Source organism: Phaenicophaeus curvirostris, chromosome 7 (assembly GCF_032191515.1).
Source record: "Phaenicophaeus curvirostris isolate KB17595 chromosome 7, BPBGC_Pcur_1.0, whole genome shotgun sequence".
Classification (NCBI taxonomy): domain Eukaryota; kingdom Metazoa; phylum Chordata; class Aves; order Cuculiformes; family Cuculidae; genus Phaenicophaeus; species Phaenicophaeus curvirostris.
This window is the reverse complement of record NC_091398.1, coordinates 21904899-21919351: the sequence shown is the minus strand read 5'-3', so window position 1 is coordinate 21919351 and position 14453 is coordinate 21904899. Positions and strand designations below refer to the sequence as shown.

The 14453-nt window shown below is 39.9% G+C and overlaps 1 protein-coding gene across 4 annotated transcripts in view; it reads left to right on the top strand.

Annotated features, from left to right (window-relative positions):
- The first annotated feature begins 277 nt into the window (after window positions 1-277).
- Window positions 278-14453, top strand: part of B3GALT1 (beta-1,3-galactosyltransferase 1) — a 207379-nt gene continuing 193203 nt past the window's right edge. For all 4 annotated transcript variants that reach the window (XR_011337744.1, XM_069861171.1, XM_069861173.1 and 1 more), the window contains exons 1-2: window positions 278-348; window positions 10691-10805. The gene's annotated coding sequence lies outside the window, so the exon portion shown is untranslated. The remainder of the gene's footprint in view (window positions 349-10690; window positions 10806-14453) is intronic.

Below are 14453 nucleotides of genomic sequence, written 5' to 3'. Positions count from 1 at the left end.
TCGCAGGGGCCGCGGGGCCGGCGAGTCCCGCGAGCGACCGACCCCGCCGGGCGCCGCCACCCCGCGCAGCCCCGGCGCAGCCCCGGCGCGGCTCCCGCTGCCGGAAGCGGCGCTGCCGCGGGGCCGAGCTGCCATTGGCCGCCTCCCAGCACGCGGTCCCGCCCCCCGGTAGCCGCTCGGGCGCCGATTGGCCGCCGGGGTCCGTCAGTCGGAGGCGCCGAGCCCCGCCCGCGCCCGGGCCGCGCGCTCGCTCCCTCTCGCCGTCTCTGTGGCGCGGGGCGGGCGCGGCGGCGGGCGGAGCGGGGATGCCGGCAGCGGGAGCCCCGCGCGGAGCGGCGAGCGCGCACGGTAAGGGCCGGCCGCGGGTGGAGGAGGCGCCGCGCCGCTCCCCGCCGCCCCGCGCCCGGCCCCCGGGAGGCAACTCGGGAGCCGCCGGGCGGCGGTGCCCGCGCTCCCCGCGGCCGGGAGGGGGCTGCGGTGCCGCTCGGGAGCGCGGGGCGCGGGGGGGGGGGGGGGTCGAGCGCTGGGAGCCGCGGCCCCGGCTCTGTGTCTGCCGCCGTCGCCGGGCGGGGTGGGCGCGGAGCGGGGCTCCGGCGGAGGATGCGCCCGAGCGCGGCCCCGGACGCTCGGTGGGCGATGGGCGGGGAGGGGGAGGTCTCGTCGTGGCCGAAGGCTGCGCCTTAAAGTTGTTAAAACGGCTAGTTCGAAGAAAAGTTATTTTAAAGTGAGTGTGGCGGCGAGGTCCGGTCGGTGACCGCCGGCTCTGGGGACGAGGAAGCCGAAAGATGAAATCCCGTTTATCCGTGTGCGCTGTTCTTCATTGTTCTCAGCCTGCTGTACTTTGCTGATGAAGGGAGTAGCGGGAGGCTTTGGTGCATTGTGAGATCTTGTTAATTTAGAAGAAGGAAACAGCCTTTAGATGGTTTGTATAGACGTTAATGTAAACGTTCAGAGACTCGATCGTGTAACGTTTATAGAGGAATCATTAGGATGCTGCCGGACTTTGGGATGCTGGACCCCGTCCTTCGATCGTGGAAATAGAGTTTTGACATTGATTCAGTAGGAAGGAAGGCAGCGTGCACAATTAGCAATTGAAGATAAAAGTTTCTGCTATCCCTTGATTATTTTAGTGGGTTGGATGTTTTAAACATTAGGAAATGTTGTCTGCAGAAAACAAAGAGCATTTAATTTGATTCAGGTTTTCGTTCTTTTGCCGCTGTAACCTTCCTTCCCTACTTTCTAGGAGTGAATTGATGTCATTCTCTGGTGATACAGAGCTTTCTGATTTATCAACTCGGTTATAAGAGCACATTCAATCACGTGATGCATAGCGTGCTTTCAGAATTTTTTAAAATCATGTGATGTTTGGCAAGGATGAATAACCGGGGTAAGCTCCTTTATTACAAATATGTGATCTGCTCTGGAGAGCTAAAGCCCAGTTTTACAGGGGAGGAGGAAGGCACTGCTAAGTGTAAAAGGTTTGAGGCGTGGAATTTATATCTGATATCGGTTAATATTGTTCCCTCCCTGTGTACTCATCCACTAAATACTGGTTTTGATAGAACATAAATTGCTGGAGAAATTTCAGTTCATTGTACATCATCACCCATTCCGGATAGATCAAGCAAAATGTCATATTGGCAAACAATTTTTTCAGAAACCTCATTTAGTTAAGTCGAATCAATGTCTTCAGGGTATTTTAGGTTCATTTAGAGAGCAATCGTGATCCAAGTATGTTGCATGATGCAATGTCTGAGATGCACTCAGTTGTACCAGTCTGCCTTGTGCTTCACCTGTGTTTTCCTTACGTGCTTTCTTATGAAAGAAGATGCCTGCTTTTTGTGGTGGTTTTGTGGCAGCCACTGGGAGAATTTGTGTAAAGATTAAAGGCTGAAGACACCAAACTTCTTTTCCTTTGTGAGCGATACCAAATTTTAATCTAGTTTATGGATGGGTTATAGAACCCTCAGCACATGAGTAGTCTGTATTCACAAGGGACTGTCTTCACGTCCCGGCTGGGACATGCATGCAGGATGATGTGTACCACTGTATTTGTTATGTGGCCTGTGTGTCTTAACTACATTTTTACTTGGGAAACCTTTTCTAAATGATCAAACTATTTCAGTTGTGTGTATATATGTAATATATATCTTCAGAAGGGCGCTTGATTCAGTATTGATTTCTCTTTTTTTGTCTAAATAATGCACTTTTTTTGGAGCAGGGGTGGTTCCACTGTTAAAATGAATATGAAGGTATTAACTGTTTAGTTGTTAAAAAATGTTAATCGGCAATAGACTTACACTAATATTCATAATTTTAGAAATTATATTGTGTTCATACCTATTTAAAACAAGAGGAGAACACAAGTTTTGGAGACTGTTAGCTTGCTTTTCATAGCTTTCTACAAGTCCACCTGTATGCCTCCAAACTAAAAGGACACTCACTAAAATAACAAAGAATCTTGCATTTTTCCTAAGCTGCTTTGGGAGTAATAATTTTTACAGGGAAGTATTGCTACACACAATATAATAAGACGTCTGAAACTGAAATAGTCAATGACATCACATTCTCCAAGCTGCTCCCTATTTAGTTGCTTAGATAAAGATGGATACTATTGATATTATTGATGTAATTGGCCATGAGTAGTAGGAAAATTATTTCTTTTGATACAGCTAGGGAAAACAAGTGGCATGCTTTTTTTTACAAATAAGTACATATGTACATTTAGCTGAACTACTGAAGAGTTGCAGAAGATCACAGAAAAGATGAATGAATGATTAATCTCCTTCTAGTTGTTTTAGATCGTGCAAACAGTACACTGATCTTTTTGGAAAAGCTAATGCTGATTTTGAACTGCAGTTAAAATACTGATTCGTATCTATTAGTACTGTCTCCAGCAAGCACAGCAACTGTGAACACTGATGTATAGAAGCTCTACAGAATTCCAGATAAACAGAAGTATAAAATGCCTCCACATCCAAGTGTTCTCTTTGTCACTTACTCACAGGCTTCAGATGTTTCCAAATGGTGGTAGTACCTGGTGCTGCCTAACACTGCCATCGATGTATGTGAATGACCAAAATTGCTGTTCAGCTTTGTGTCTCCTGTGAATGTTTTCCAAGTTAACAAAAGATACTCTTAAACAGGACATGGAAATTCATCTCCTGAGGCTGAGGACACAAGCCTTCTACAGAGTAACAGAGGGAGAGAGCTGAAGATGCGTGAGTTGTTCTTTGGTGGGCAGGCAAGCATAAATTTCAGCAGAGCTGTGCAGACTGCTGATGTGTGGGTGGCTGAGATCAGCTTTCTAGAGTTCATCCAGGAGAAAGGACAGACTGCCTGTGGGCAGTATTGATACACAGATGAATCCAGGTGTGATAATGAATTATACAAATCTCATCTGTGAGCACACCCCTCTTCTTGTGTCACTATGTAAAATCTAAAATGGTTAGATATTTAGTGAGGGGTGGACACTTTTTTAGCCATTCTGCATTCTGATTTTTGTCGCTCTTGATTTAACGTCCAGAGCTGTTGGGAGTAAACTAAATATCTGCAATAGTTACTTATCAAAACTGTACTTTATTATTTCCTTAAGAAGGAAATGTATAATTAATGCATATATAAATGTATAATTTAGTGTATAACGTAACGTATCACTACATATGTTTATGAAATATGTAAGTATACATTCTTTCCTTCTGAGTAACAAGAAGTTACCAGATACTGGAGAGGGAGCTAATGGTAAGAGTGAAGAATGTGCTATACAGTTGAAACCATTTGAAACTCTGAGGTATATTTATTCATTTCTATGCAGTGTTGCGAGCATATCTTCTCCTTTTGCCGGTGTTCTATATTATCAGTAGCCTTAAAATATTACAGTTATAATATGCCTATTTCATGTATAATACTTCCTGTAGAAGAGGGCAGAAAATGCCCTGTAGATAACCAGCTTTGCACTTAGTTTTTTAAGACTGCCATCTGAGTACCAGTAAGCTTTAACCCTTACTAGCTTTTGAGACTTGCTGTAGTAAAAATGTGAGTGACTTACATGCCTAACTTTACCTCCGTTTGAGCTGTTCTGTAGCTCTGCTGTTTGAAGGGCTGATGTTTGTTTCTTTTGTCCCTCAGCAGGTGGCTACATTTTCACTGAAATAGCTGATCCTGCTGTGGAACAACATCTGTGGCTTTGTGGGGGTCATACTGGCTGGAGTAATATAAATATTTTCTCCTGGGTCTGACCCTTATTTTTGTTTAAAGACATAATACTAATTTATTGCTTAACATAGGCTATTATATGTTAGAATTTATACTAAAGGTCTGCTGTTACTCAAATCTGACCTGTGTCTCACAAAGGATAAGAAGCCTTTTTTTGTGGTATTTTTTTTTCAGAGCTTAACATATATTAGAAAAAAATTAAGTTAAGAATAACAGTAGAGTTCCATTGGGTCAAATCAGTGGGCCTTCATACTCAGGGTTCGATCTCCAGCAGTGATGTTAAGGGATGCTGTTTAGGGGCTTGACACAAATTTAGTGACTTTTATATATCTGTTCCCTTGTACTCTCCCCACATACTTAACTTCCATATTGGGGGTGGTGTGTATATATCTGCTCAGTGTTTTTATAGACACTTGTGGACCTGACAACCAAGAATTTGTCTTTTTCAAGCTTGCTGATGCTCGTTACCTTCACAACGTCCTGTGTTGACAAGTTCCAGAAGCTTACTACTACATTTGTAAAGAAGCACTTAAATCTTTTATAAACTAATGTCTTATTAGCTTTGTTAAATGTCCTTTAGTTCTAGTACCAGCAGATTTAAAAAGCAGAAGTTTTATGTTAGTTTATTTACCACCTTCATGGTTTGGTTGATCTTATCTTGCTTCAGCTTTCTCATGACCCAACTGAAGAGCCTCTTTAGTCTCTTTTTCCAAGGCAGGCACTCCAACCTTCTGATACTTGGTATGTCTTTCTGTGTTTAGAGTCTGTCCTTAAGACTCAGAGAGCAGAACTTCACACGCTACTTGAGATGTGGGTGGACCAAGGTTGTATAAGTGTGCTCTGTCTTATTCTCAGTGCGTTTCCTCATGAGGCCCCATGTTCTGCAAGGTTCTTTTGGTTGTTGAACAAAAACTCTTAATCCCAGGAACCTGACAATAATGACTCCTAGATTTCTTCTCCAAGTCATTTGTCACCATAGTGTGCATGTGATTTAGGATTCTTTTCATTAGATGAATTAGCTTACAGGTATCTGCCCACTTGGAGTTTCATGAGGTGCTTCTGAAATTCTTTGCCATCAACATGGCATGAGCTCTGTGCCTGAAGGCAATTTCTTGTCTTTATCCTAATTTGTGGTACCATTCCATATGAGGGGTTTTTTTCATGTATATCTGATGTCTGAGAAGGTATAAAAGTGTTGGAGTAAACCAGTCAAGGTGTTCGTAGATCTTAAAAATGGCTTGTACGTAACACAGGCTTTGCTTTTTGTTGTTTGGGATTCTCCCCTCACTTTGGAATATCAGTAAACATGAGCTCAAAAGAATAACAGGTTAAGACTGTGTCCAGAAACCCAGACCAGATAAAAAAGAGAGAAAACTCTGAAATATGATAGTCGTAGCGCTTAATCCAACTGTACTGAATAGGGGAAAAAAGAGTGGTGATTTATGGTATTTGATCCACATTGATTGCTGTTAACATTATGGTTAATTAAAATCAAAGAAGCTTTAAAAAATATCAGAGTACAATGTGATGCTTACTCAAATATCTTTTATGTTTTCTTAGCCTCTCTATGGATTCACTGCACAATAGTCTTAACTCCATTACCATCTAATTAATCACTTCTCATTTGTGAACTACATATCACAGCAAGATGAAAATAATAAGCAAAGATTCTCCCTTCTTCCATCCCAGTTTTTTTAGAGGTTAGGCTGGAAGCCCACCATATAGGGAGGGTGTCTTCATTTTCTTTGTTCAAAAGCAGGCTACTCAATTTATATTCAGAGCATGTCACTTAGAAGAAGTGCTATAAACAGCATTAAGTGTGGTTTAAAGAAACATTAGAAATGTATTATTAGTGTGCTGCATTATTACTTGGTGTTACCTAGTAATAAATGTGGTTTCGCAGCAGGGTAAGTGACTCCAGCAGTGTGTCTGTGATGATGCTGCCTTTCTTTTTCCAGTCACAATGACTCCATCCTTTGAACCCTTTGCAGAACCACTTCAGCATGTTAGTCTGACAGGAGACAGCTCCTCCTCACTGGCCACTAGGTTAAAAAAAACACAACCCCAAACACAACAGAAAAAATGCTTTCTGGCAGCTTGAGTCATCTTCACAGAGGACCTTATGAAGGCTGATGCAACGAAGAACATAGAACTATGAAGGTAAAGGCAGAAGGAGAGCAAGATGTTTGTCAGGCATAAGTTGAATTTCCTTATATGCTTGTCAAACCCCAGCCTGCAACACTGTTCTGTTTCTTGATTTACTCTTGCTGAAGTACTTGGTAAAAGTACAGGACTATATTTGTAGTCAACCTATCGCTTTCTTAATTTAGATATTTGGCTTAAAGAATTGTATTTTACATCCTCTGAAGGAATGCCCCAGCTGTCTTACTATCCATTGATGAGGTCATCTGCTGTGTAAATCTGGCTGTCCAAAAGACTGTGGTATCAACTGTAGTTACTTGCAGCAATAGCAATCTTCTTTCATTTTGCTTTCCACCATAACACAGTTCACCAAAACAGCTTTTTCAGTGTAGCATGTATTCAAGTATGTAACAAATATAATATTTCTGCTATTTGAATTTAGTAACAGGTGGTTTAAAGTCAGCTTCCTGATCTGTTTAATGAGTCCTATTGGCCGGAATCTGTAGCAATCAAGACAAGGCAGTTATTTGCCACACTGAAAGGTTTTGGTGTATCCCTTTTGTATGATGTGCTTGTAACTGGCCTTCTGCTACTTCATGACAAACACGTCCTTGTGTACAGTAGCTGCAAAGTCATGCTCAGCTTTCTGTTGGCTTATGCAGCTTGAAATTAGTTTTAAGTGAAACAGTGAGTTCACAATAGCCTGTAAGGATGTCATGGATGGATGTGAACACTGGTACTCTATAGTCTGTATGGTCTTTTTTTTTTTTCACTCCCCCCCCCTCCCCTACCATCCTCAGTATTTAGAGGCCACGGTAGTGCTAATTGGTGGAATCTGTGCTGAATACATTTAGCAGCATACTGATAGAGCAGAGTCACTAGCGTTGCTTATCTGCCTTAAACAGACTATCATCATAAAAAGTGGAACTTGTCTTTCATTGTTTAATTATGACAATATCTTATTGTGTTACGATGTATGCAATCATTCATCTAGCATTTTTATTAGATACTAGAATCATCAGCTAAATTTTAGTATGTTCTTCCCCAGAAAAGGTACTTTCATGGAGATTGGATGGTACATGTAAAGGAAGCCACACTGCTGTGGGCACCTGCAAATTATTCTAAACCAGTTAATTGTTTCCATGTACATTTTCTGCACTTTATATCTCAATAAATCATTTGGTCTGTTAGGTGGCTAATAAGAGTGACATTGCTACATTCATGTTGTTGTACTATACAAAATTATTTTATAGAAGAGTATATAAAGCTTTAACAATTCACAAGAATTTTCTATGTAGAACAATAATCAATTTTGCTTTGATTTCAGACCTTGTAGTAAATCCAGTTCTTCTTTTTGCCAAGCTTTCAAGTATGTTAGGTGTTTTTTAAAAGGTCTCAGAAAACATCATCTTACTCATCTCAAATATAATCGTAAACCAAATTATGCTATATGTAATTCACTACTGTATTTCCTCAAAATAAGCCAGGAAGTTACATAGCACTGTTAAAAGTTGGCTGAAAGATTCAAATATATGAGCATAGCAGTTCATACTACAGGTTTTCATCACATGAATTAAGCTTCAAATGAAAGTTTCTTACCAAGTTAGTGGCAACTAAGTCAGGTTGAATCTAATGTCCCAAGACTACATGTAGTTGCTTGGGATTCATCTCTGTCCTGTCAGTTTGTTAAAGAGCACATTGCTACTTCTGCTCTGTAATGCCTATTCCACAAATATTTTGCTATGTTGCAGCTCAGGTGATAAAATGTCTTGCAATCTCTGAAGAGAATGGCCTTCTTGCTGGATATTTGCATGTGCAGATTTCAGATTACTGTACAAAGTCAAACATTCTCATTGATAATTTGAGGGTTGAAATAGACTGTAAAAGTCTGAAATAGTGTTTGAACATCTAGTCTGCTACTGATGTTGCAAGTTGAATCCTATTAAATATTTCACATGGAAAATATACTGCTTCTGGGATAAAGTTGTTTTATCCGTGTATTCTGTCTGGTTCACGAAATTAGAACTCAATGGGAGTAGAATGCAACACATTATGCCATAGTTAAAAGTGAGGAGGAGATACTGAAATACTGTATTACGGGCATTGTACCCTGAACGTTTCACGGGAGAAAGTACAAAATCTTGATAAATGTGGGCATGAGCAAAAGAGGTATGTGTGGAGGCATCAAGCAAAAAGCTAGTGAAGTTAAGAACTAACTTCTAGAAGTTCTATACACTTTATTCGGCAATAGCCTCACTTAAAAGGGAAATGAAATACTGTTGTTTGCTGTTGTGCAAATTCTAAACATAAACGGGCAACTTTGAAAAGTACTAAACTGAGATGTTTGCTGTGAATTGTTTTTGTTTTGTAGAGAAGAAACAGTAATTCTTCTTTAAGATTTGCTACTGATACTGCCTGAAGTCTTCTGCAAAGTGGATTTCGTACTGCATCTCACATTGTAAAATTGCTCTTTATCATCAGATAGAATTAGACAGTACTGTAAGCTCAGGAATGGTCATGACAAAAGTAAATGACAAGAGAATTTGCTAGTAAAAGCAAATAGCTTACCAGTAGTTATTTGGAGAGGAAAGTCTGTTGGCCACTTCCAGACATCTTTGTCATTTCAGTTTTCTGAAACAAAATTCATTAATTATTTTTAGAAAATAAAGCAAAGAATGACACACTGCAGAATGAATAAAAAAAAAAATGTGCAGAAAATAACTGAGTCATAAGTAATAGGTTTTCCTCTGAAGGTGTTAATACTTTTACTAGGTACCAGACTGCATCAAGACATAGTAAAGTGTGTGGATGGTGCAGCACAAGTGGCGGGTCATATAACAGTGAGACCATCGTAGTAGGCTTCTTCTAACTTTTGTTTGCCCTGCAAGGACACCACACCTGGAAGTAGAAAGCTTCCCAGAGCCTCTGCGTATTGCTGCATTTCATCACTGGCTTTTGACTGAGCCACCTAAGTGTTGCTGGCTGGTTTATTATAGATCATTGTCTGACTATCATGGGATCACAGGTCCACATAGGGGTAGGCACCAAGGCATAGGAGTTTGAATCTAGGCCAAACCATACCCATGTTATGTCATTTTGAGCTGTATATTACTATAATAACCTTCTGGGGAAGCCATGCACTGGTCAATGTATCGCAGTTGAGGTCACCTGGAAAACATCTCCTTCATGTATGTCCCCACTTCCTGTGTGGTCACTCAGCCAAGTTACTGCGTGGTTTTGTTTCATTATTAGGTACTTGTTTGAGGTGATTGCCCTGTAGTGAGACTTGTGATACGAGCAAACAGGTCAATTACATCTGAACAGGTTGTATGGACTTTGTGCAGTTGTCGGTGAAATGAAGACTTGGACCTCTTGTAGATTCTTTATAATTTCCTTTGGGCTCTGGTGATTTTGACTTTGACTGCATGTTTCCTAGTGTCTTGAAACCAATTTAGAACCTGTATTATGCAGAGTTACTCATAATGTAGTTCTTTTTAGCAAGATACCAAAAGGGTTCTACGTGTTTTTTCCAACTCCTATAGATTTACCCAAACATTTTAAAATATGTTTTACCTGTTTTTCTAACTCTTATTAGTTGTTATTTTTGCTGGGACAATACGACCTGTAAGCAACACTACACTTACACAACATGCACTTGTTTGGAAGTAATTTTTTAATCACAGTTTTAACAACATGGCTTCAAGCAACTGTATTAAAAATATGACATGTTTTTTGTTATTTAAAAGGGTTTTTTATTCTCTTTAGGACCTGGCATGTGTGCACAGATAGAAGCTTCTACTGTTCTGAATGCTGAAACATTTTCTGAATAAGTAGTAGTGATTAATACTGGGAATCATTTTTAACATTACAAATGCCTTTAGTAGTACTTGTTTCTTTACAGTCTTTGAGACCGAGTTATCTGTAGAACAAGTTAAGAAGTTTTTACACAGTGCAGCAGAGAGATCTAGCAGATTTGCTTAGGCCAGAGATGATTAAGAACAGTATTCTTGACTGGATGTGGTGGATCAGTTTCCAAGCTGCATTCTGGCCACTGCATGCTGTGTAACTACTTGGTCTCTGCTGCTAGAGATCAGCTGGGAGAGGCCGATGGGATCTGGTGGGTCTGAAAGTGCTCTTAGACACATGGATAGACACATGTGTACCTGGTGGCATTTGTACTTCCTTGGATGGGTAAAGTTCAAGGGTACTACAGTATGGATGGTCCCTTAGGTGCCTTAGCCAGGTGGCATGAGCAACATCTGTGTTGTTGCTGAGGATGCTACAAAATCAAGTAGCTGTTAACTGGCTTTGTGACCTCTTGCTTCTCTTGCAGAGTGGAAACTTCATGCACCTGAGGACCTGGCCTAGCGTATCCACAGTGATGAAAAAAATGCTGATCAGAACTTTACTTTCATCTTTCCTCCATTCAGAAGCCTTCTAAATATGCAGTACGTACTTATTTATTTATGCATACCGAAGCTGTTAATCCATTGTCTTGTCTTGTATACTACCCGTGAATTCTGTCATTGCTTTGGTTTTGTACGTTATTCTTATGTGCCAGGATTTCATGGCTTACCGGATGATTTTTATGCCTGATTTGCCAAGAAGAGCGTAGTATTAATAAAGGTATCTCTGCTTTGTTATCTGATGGACTGTTTCCATGGAGAAAAAGAAAAGAATTTGTTTGACTTCTGTATAGTTTCGGTGTTGAAAAATAAAATCACATTAAGCCTTTGAAGGTGATGACCATGTTTTTTGTATGTAAAACAACACTAATTGCTGTAGTCTTAGTTTCTTTTGCTATATAGTAGCTAGTTAAGATTATAGTTTCTACTGGATGGATAAGAATATAGATACAGTATCAGATTATCTCATGGGATATTAAAATTTATGTGATTGTTCTTCTCTGTCTAGAAAGACAAAGATTAATGGTCTTTGAGAAGTTCTTATAGGTGGCATTATAAAAGATGCCACCTATGAGAACCAAAGGGGTGAAATGTGGGGTTTAGAAAATCTGTAATAAACCCCAGACTGGTTGAATTAAGGACTTACAACTGGAAAACTGCATTTTTTTTAACTAGTAGAAATTCATTAGACTAGACATTTTTCAATGAGATGCAGTGACATGCTTAAAGACAAATAGATTTTCCAACTGTGTAAGTAATGTAACAATATGTTGTAATGAAAATTCAGGAAGTATTCCCTATGAAGCATAGCACTAATATTTCATGTATAACCAATACGGAAGTGATTAAATTGCTTTACAAGGAAAAGTTGGTATCACAGTAGGAAGGAATATTACAAGCTAATACTGCCACTATCTGAAGATGTATTGTTTTGTAGTAATGAAATATTGTAATAACCTTGCACAGGACTAGTGAAGAACCTCAACCTGCAGCTCTATGGAGTTATTCTTCAAACAGTATTATTATTCTGCATAAATAATTTTTATGTGAAGAACAGTTACAATGAACAAACATAATGAAACAACTGTATTCAGTGTTAACAAATGCATAAGAGGCAGGCTAATATACAAGTGTGTACATAGAAAGTATAATAATAAAAAGTTAAAATAGTTGATTGCCGAGTGGGTTTCACATTAAAGTCGTTTCCCAAAGTCCCCTGGACTAACTAAGTGTGATCTCTAAGACCTCAATAAATTTCAGTCTACCTTTGGTCCTCTCCTGTCTTCCATGAGAGTGAAAAGCCAGGACTTCCCTGAATTTTCTTCTCTGGAGCGAGTCCAGAGGAGAGCAACAAAGCTGGTCAAGGGGCTGGAGAACAAGTCTTACAAGGAGCGGCTGAGAGAGCTGGGGTTGTTTAGCCTGGAGAAGAGGAGGCTGAGGGGAGACCTCATTGCTCTCTATAACTACCTGAAAGGAGGTTGTAGAGAGGAGGGTGCTGGCCTCTTCTCCCAAGTGACAGGGGACATGACAAGAGGGAATGGCCTCAAGCTCCGCCAGGGGAGGTTCAGGCTGGACATTAGGAAAAAATTTTTCACGGAAAGGATCATTGGGCACTGGAACAGGCTGCCCAGGGAGGTGGTTGATTCACCTTCCCTGGAGGTGTTTAAGGCACGGGTGGACGAGGTGCTGAGGGGCATGGTTTAGTGTTTGATAGGAAGGGTTGGACTCGATGATCCAGTGGGTCTCTTCCAACCTGGTTATTCTATGATTCTATGATTCAGTGAATCCAGTTTTCAGGATTCAGCTAGTTAGTACGCCGTCAGTGCATTTAAGATCTTTCTTTTGAATACAGTGTTGCCAAAATTTATAGCTGCGTTCTCCCCAAAAAACCGTGTCCTGTGGGTTCATCAGAACGTTGCATGCTATTTCATAATATTTGTTTTATCAGGGCTTAGGAGGACTTTTCTTTTGTAGTATTTGTTTACTGTCAGGAACACCTTGCTTGTTTTTTGCACTTTATTTGTTGTGGAAATGAGAGACAGAAAATAGGGAAAACTGTGAGTTTGGGCTAGAAATTTAAGTTGGCAGCATAGTAAATATTAAAGTTGACATGCATTTTAAGATTTTAAAGAAGATTTGAATTCTCGGAGGAAAGGGAACTTTGTGACTTGGCTCATTCAGTCATTTTTTTTTTTCTGAAAATGGTGCCTTCCCAGTAAAACGACAGTGGCCTCTTCTGCATTTAGTGTTTCAGGCATTTAACTTTCATTGGTATTAATGCAAGTTTTGAATGTATACCCAAGATGACAGAACTATTTGATATTCAAGAAAGCAAAAGAGAGATGAAGGCAAGGGTCAGATGAATGATATTTTTCTCAATCTATGTTGAAATTTTTCTGGCTTTATATAAGGGTTAAAACTGACACTTAGTAATTTTTTCATATTTAAATCTTTGTAGACTTTTTTTTCCTTTTCTCTTTTGCACAGCAACTGGTATACTGTGCTTAGCTTTTGCAACTAGTTAAACCTTCTTTTTTTTCCTGGCTGCTGCTCTTTCTTTTATTTAGCAAAAGGTAAACAGATTTGCATTTTAAAAAGGGAAAATATTTGCTTTTTAAAAGAGGAAAAGAAAGTAAAATAAAAAAATTGTATCCTCTGTTTTACAGGGATGATTTGAGGAGAGAGCATTCCCAGGAAGCTTGTATATTATTTTTCATTTTGTCTGACTATAAACTATGAAAAACTATTTTTCTGTGTTTCCTCTTCTGATCCAACTGGATTTTCCTACATGGAAAGATGTGCCGTATGCATATGGTGCTTTGTTCCTTTCAAATACACAACTCCTATCATTTGGCGAGTAAGTATAACCCAACTATTTCTTGTTACGAGGAAATGCTGAAATGTACAAAAAGGTATTACCTAGAAATTTTTGTGCCAGTTGCTAGTGTAAAAGGAAAGCAGCTTTCCCTCTCTTGTTATATTATACCTTGTGTATTGGTATGAAAATTGTCCTTTTGATTAGGTCATTAAGATGTATATAGAAGACCTGACCTTGCAGACCTTAAGTACATAAAGCTCACGGAAAAGTCAATAGGATGTTTGCTCATGAAATCACTATCTCGCTGACTGTATTACTACTAATGAAACTTTGCATGGAGCTTAAATATATGATACCATTCCAGCTACACCATATTGAATTGTTATGTTTACCCAATATAGAAGAGATTAATACATTGTTGCAATGGAAATGCCACTTTCTTGGTGCCAGGAAGTTACTGATTACTTTGGTTCAGGAGGTTGGCATGTCGTTTAGCAGTGTCCTAGGTAGGATGCATTTCAGTAGCGTTTTTTTAAATATGCCAATTTCTGTATAGCATTTGACTTCTCATGGCAGTGATATATGGCTTCTTAGAAAATGCATGTCTGCTTCAGAAATTCAAATGATCTCCAGGAACCTGGTTTACAGTCGTGTCGTAACATGGAATAAACTTGTATTGTGACTTTCATTTGCACTTTTTTCATGGTCACTTTTACTGAAGGGTATCAAGGGAAATGCCTTAAGTGCAGCCACATGAAATGCATGCCGTTTTTTTCATCAGAGTGGTATCAGTCAGCAGAGGTGTTGTTTATTGTCTGTTCTGGTACTACTAAAAGGACAGATTTCAATCCCCTTAGAGCTGTGTAACAGTT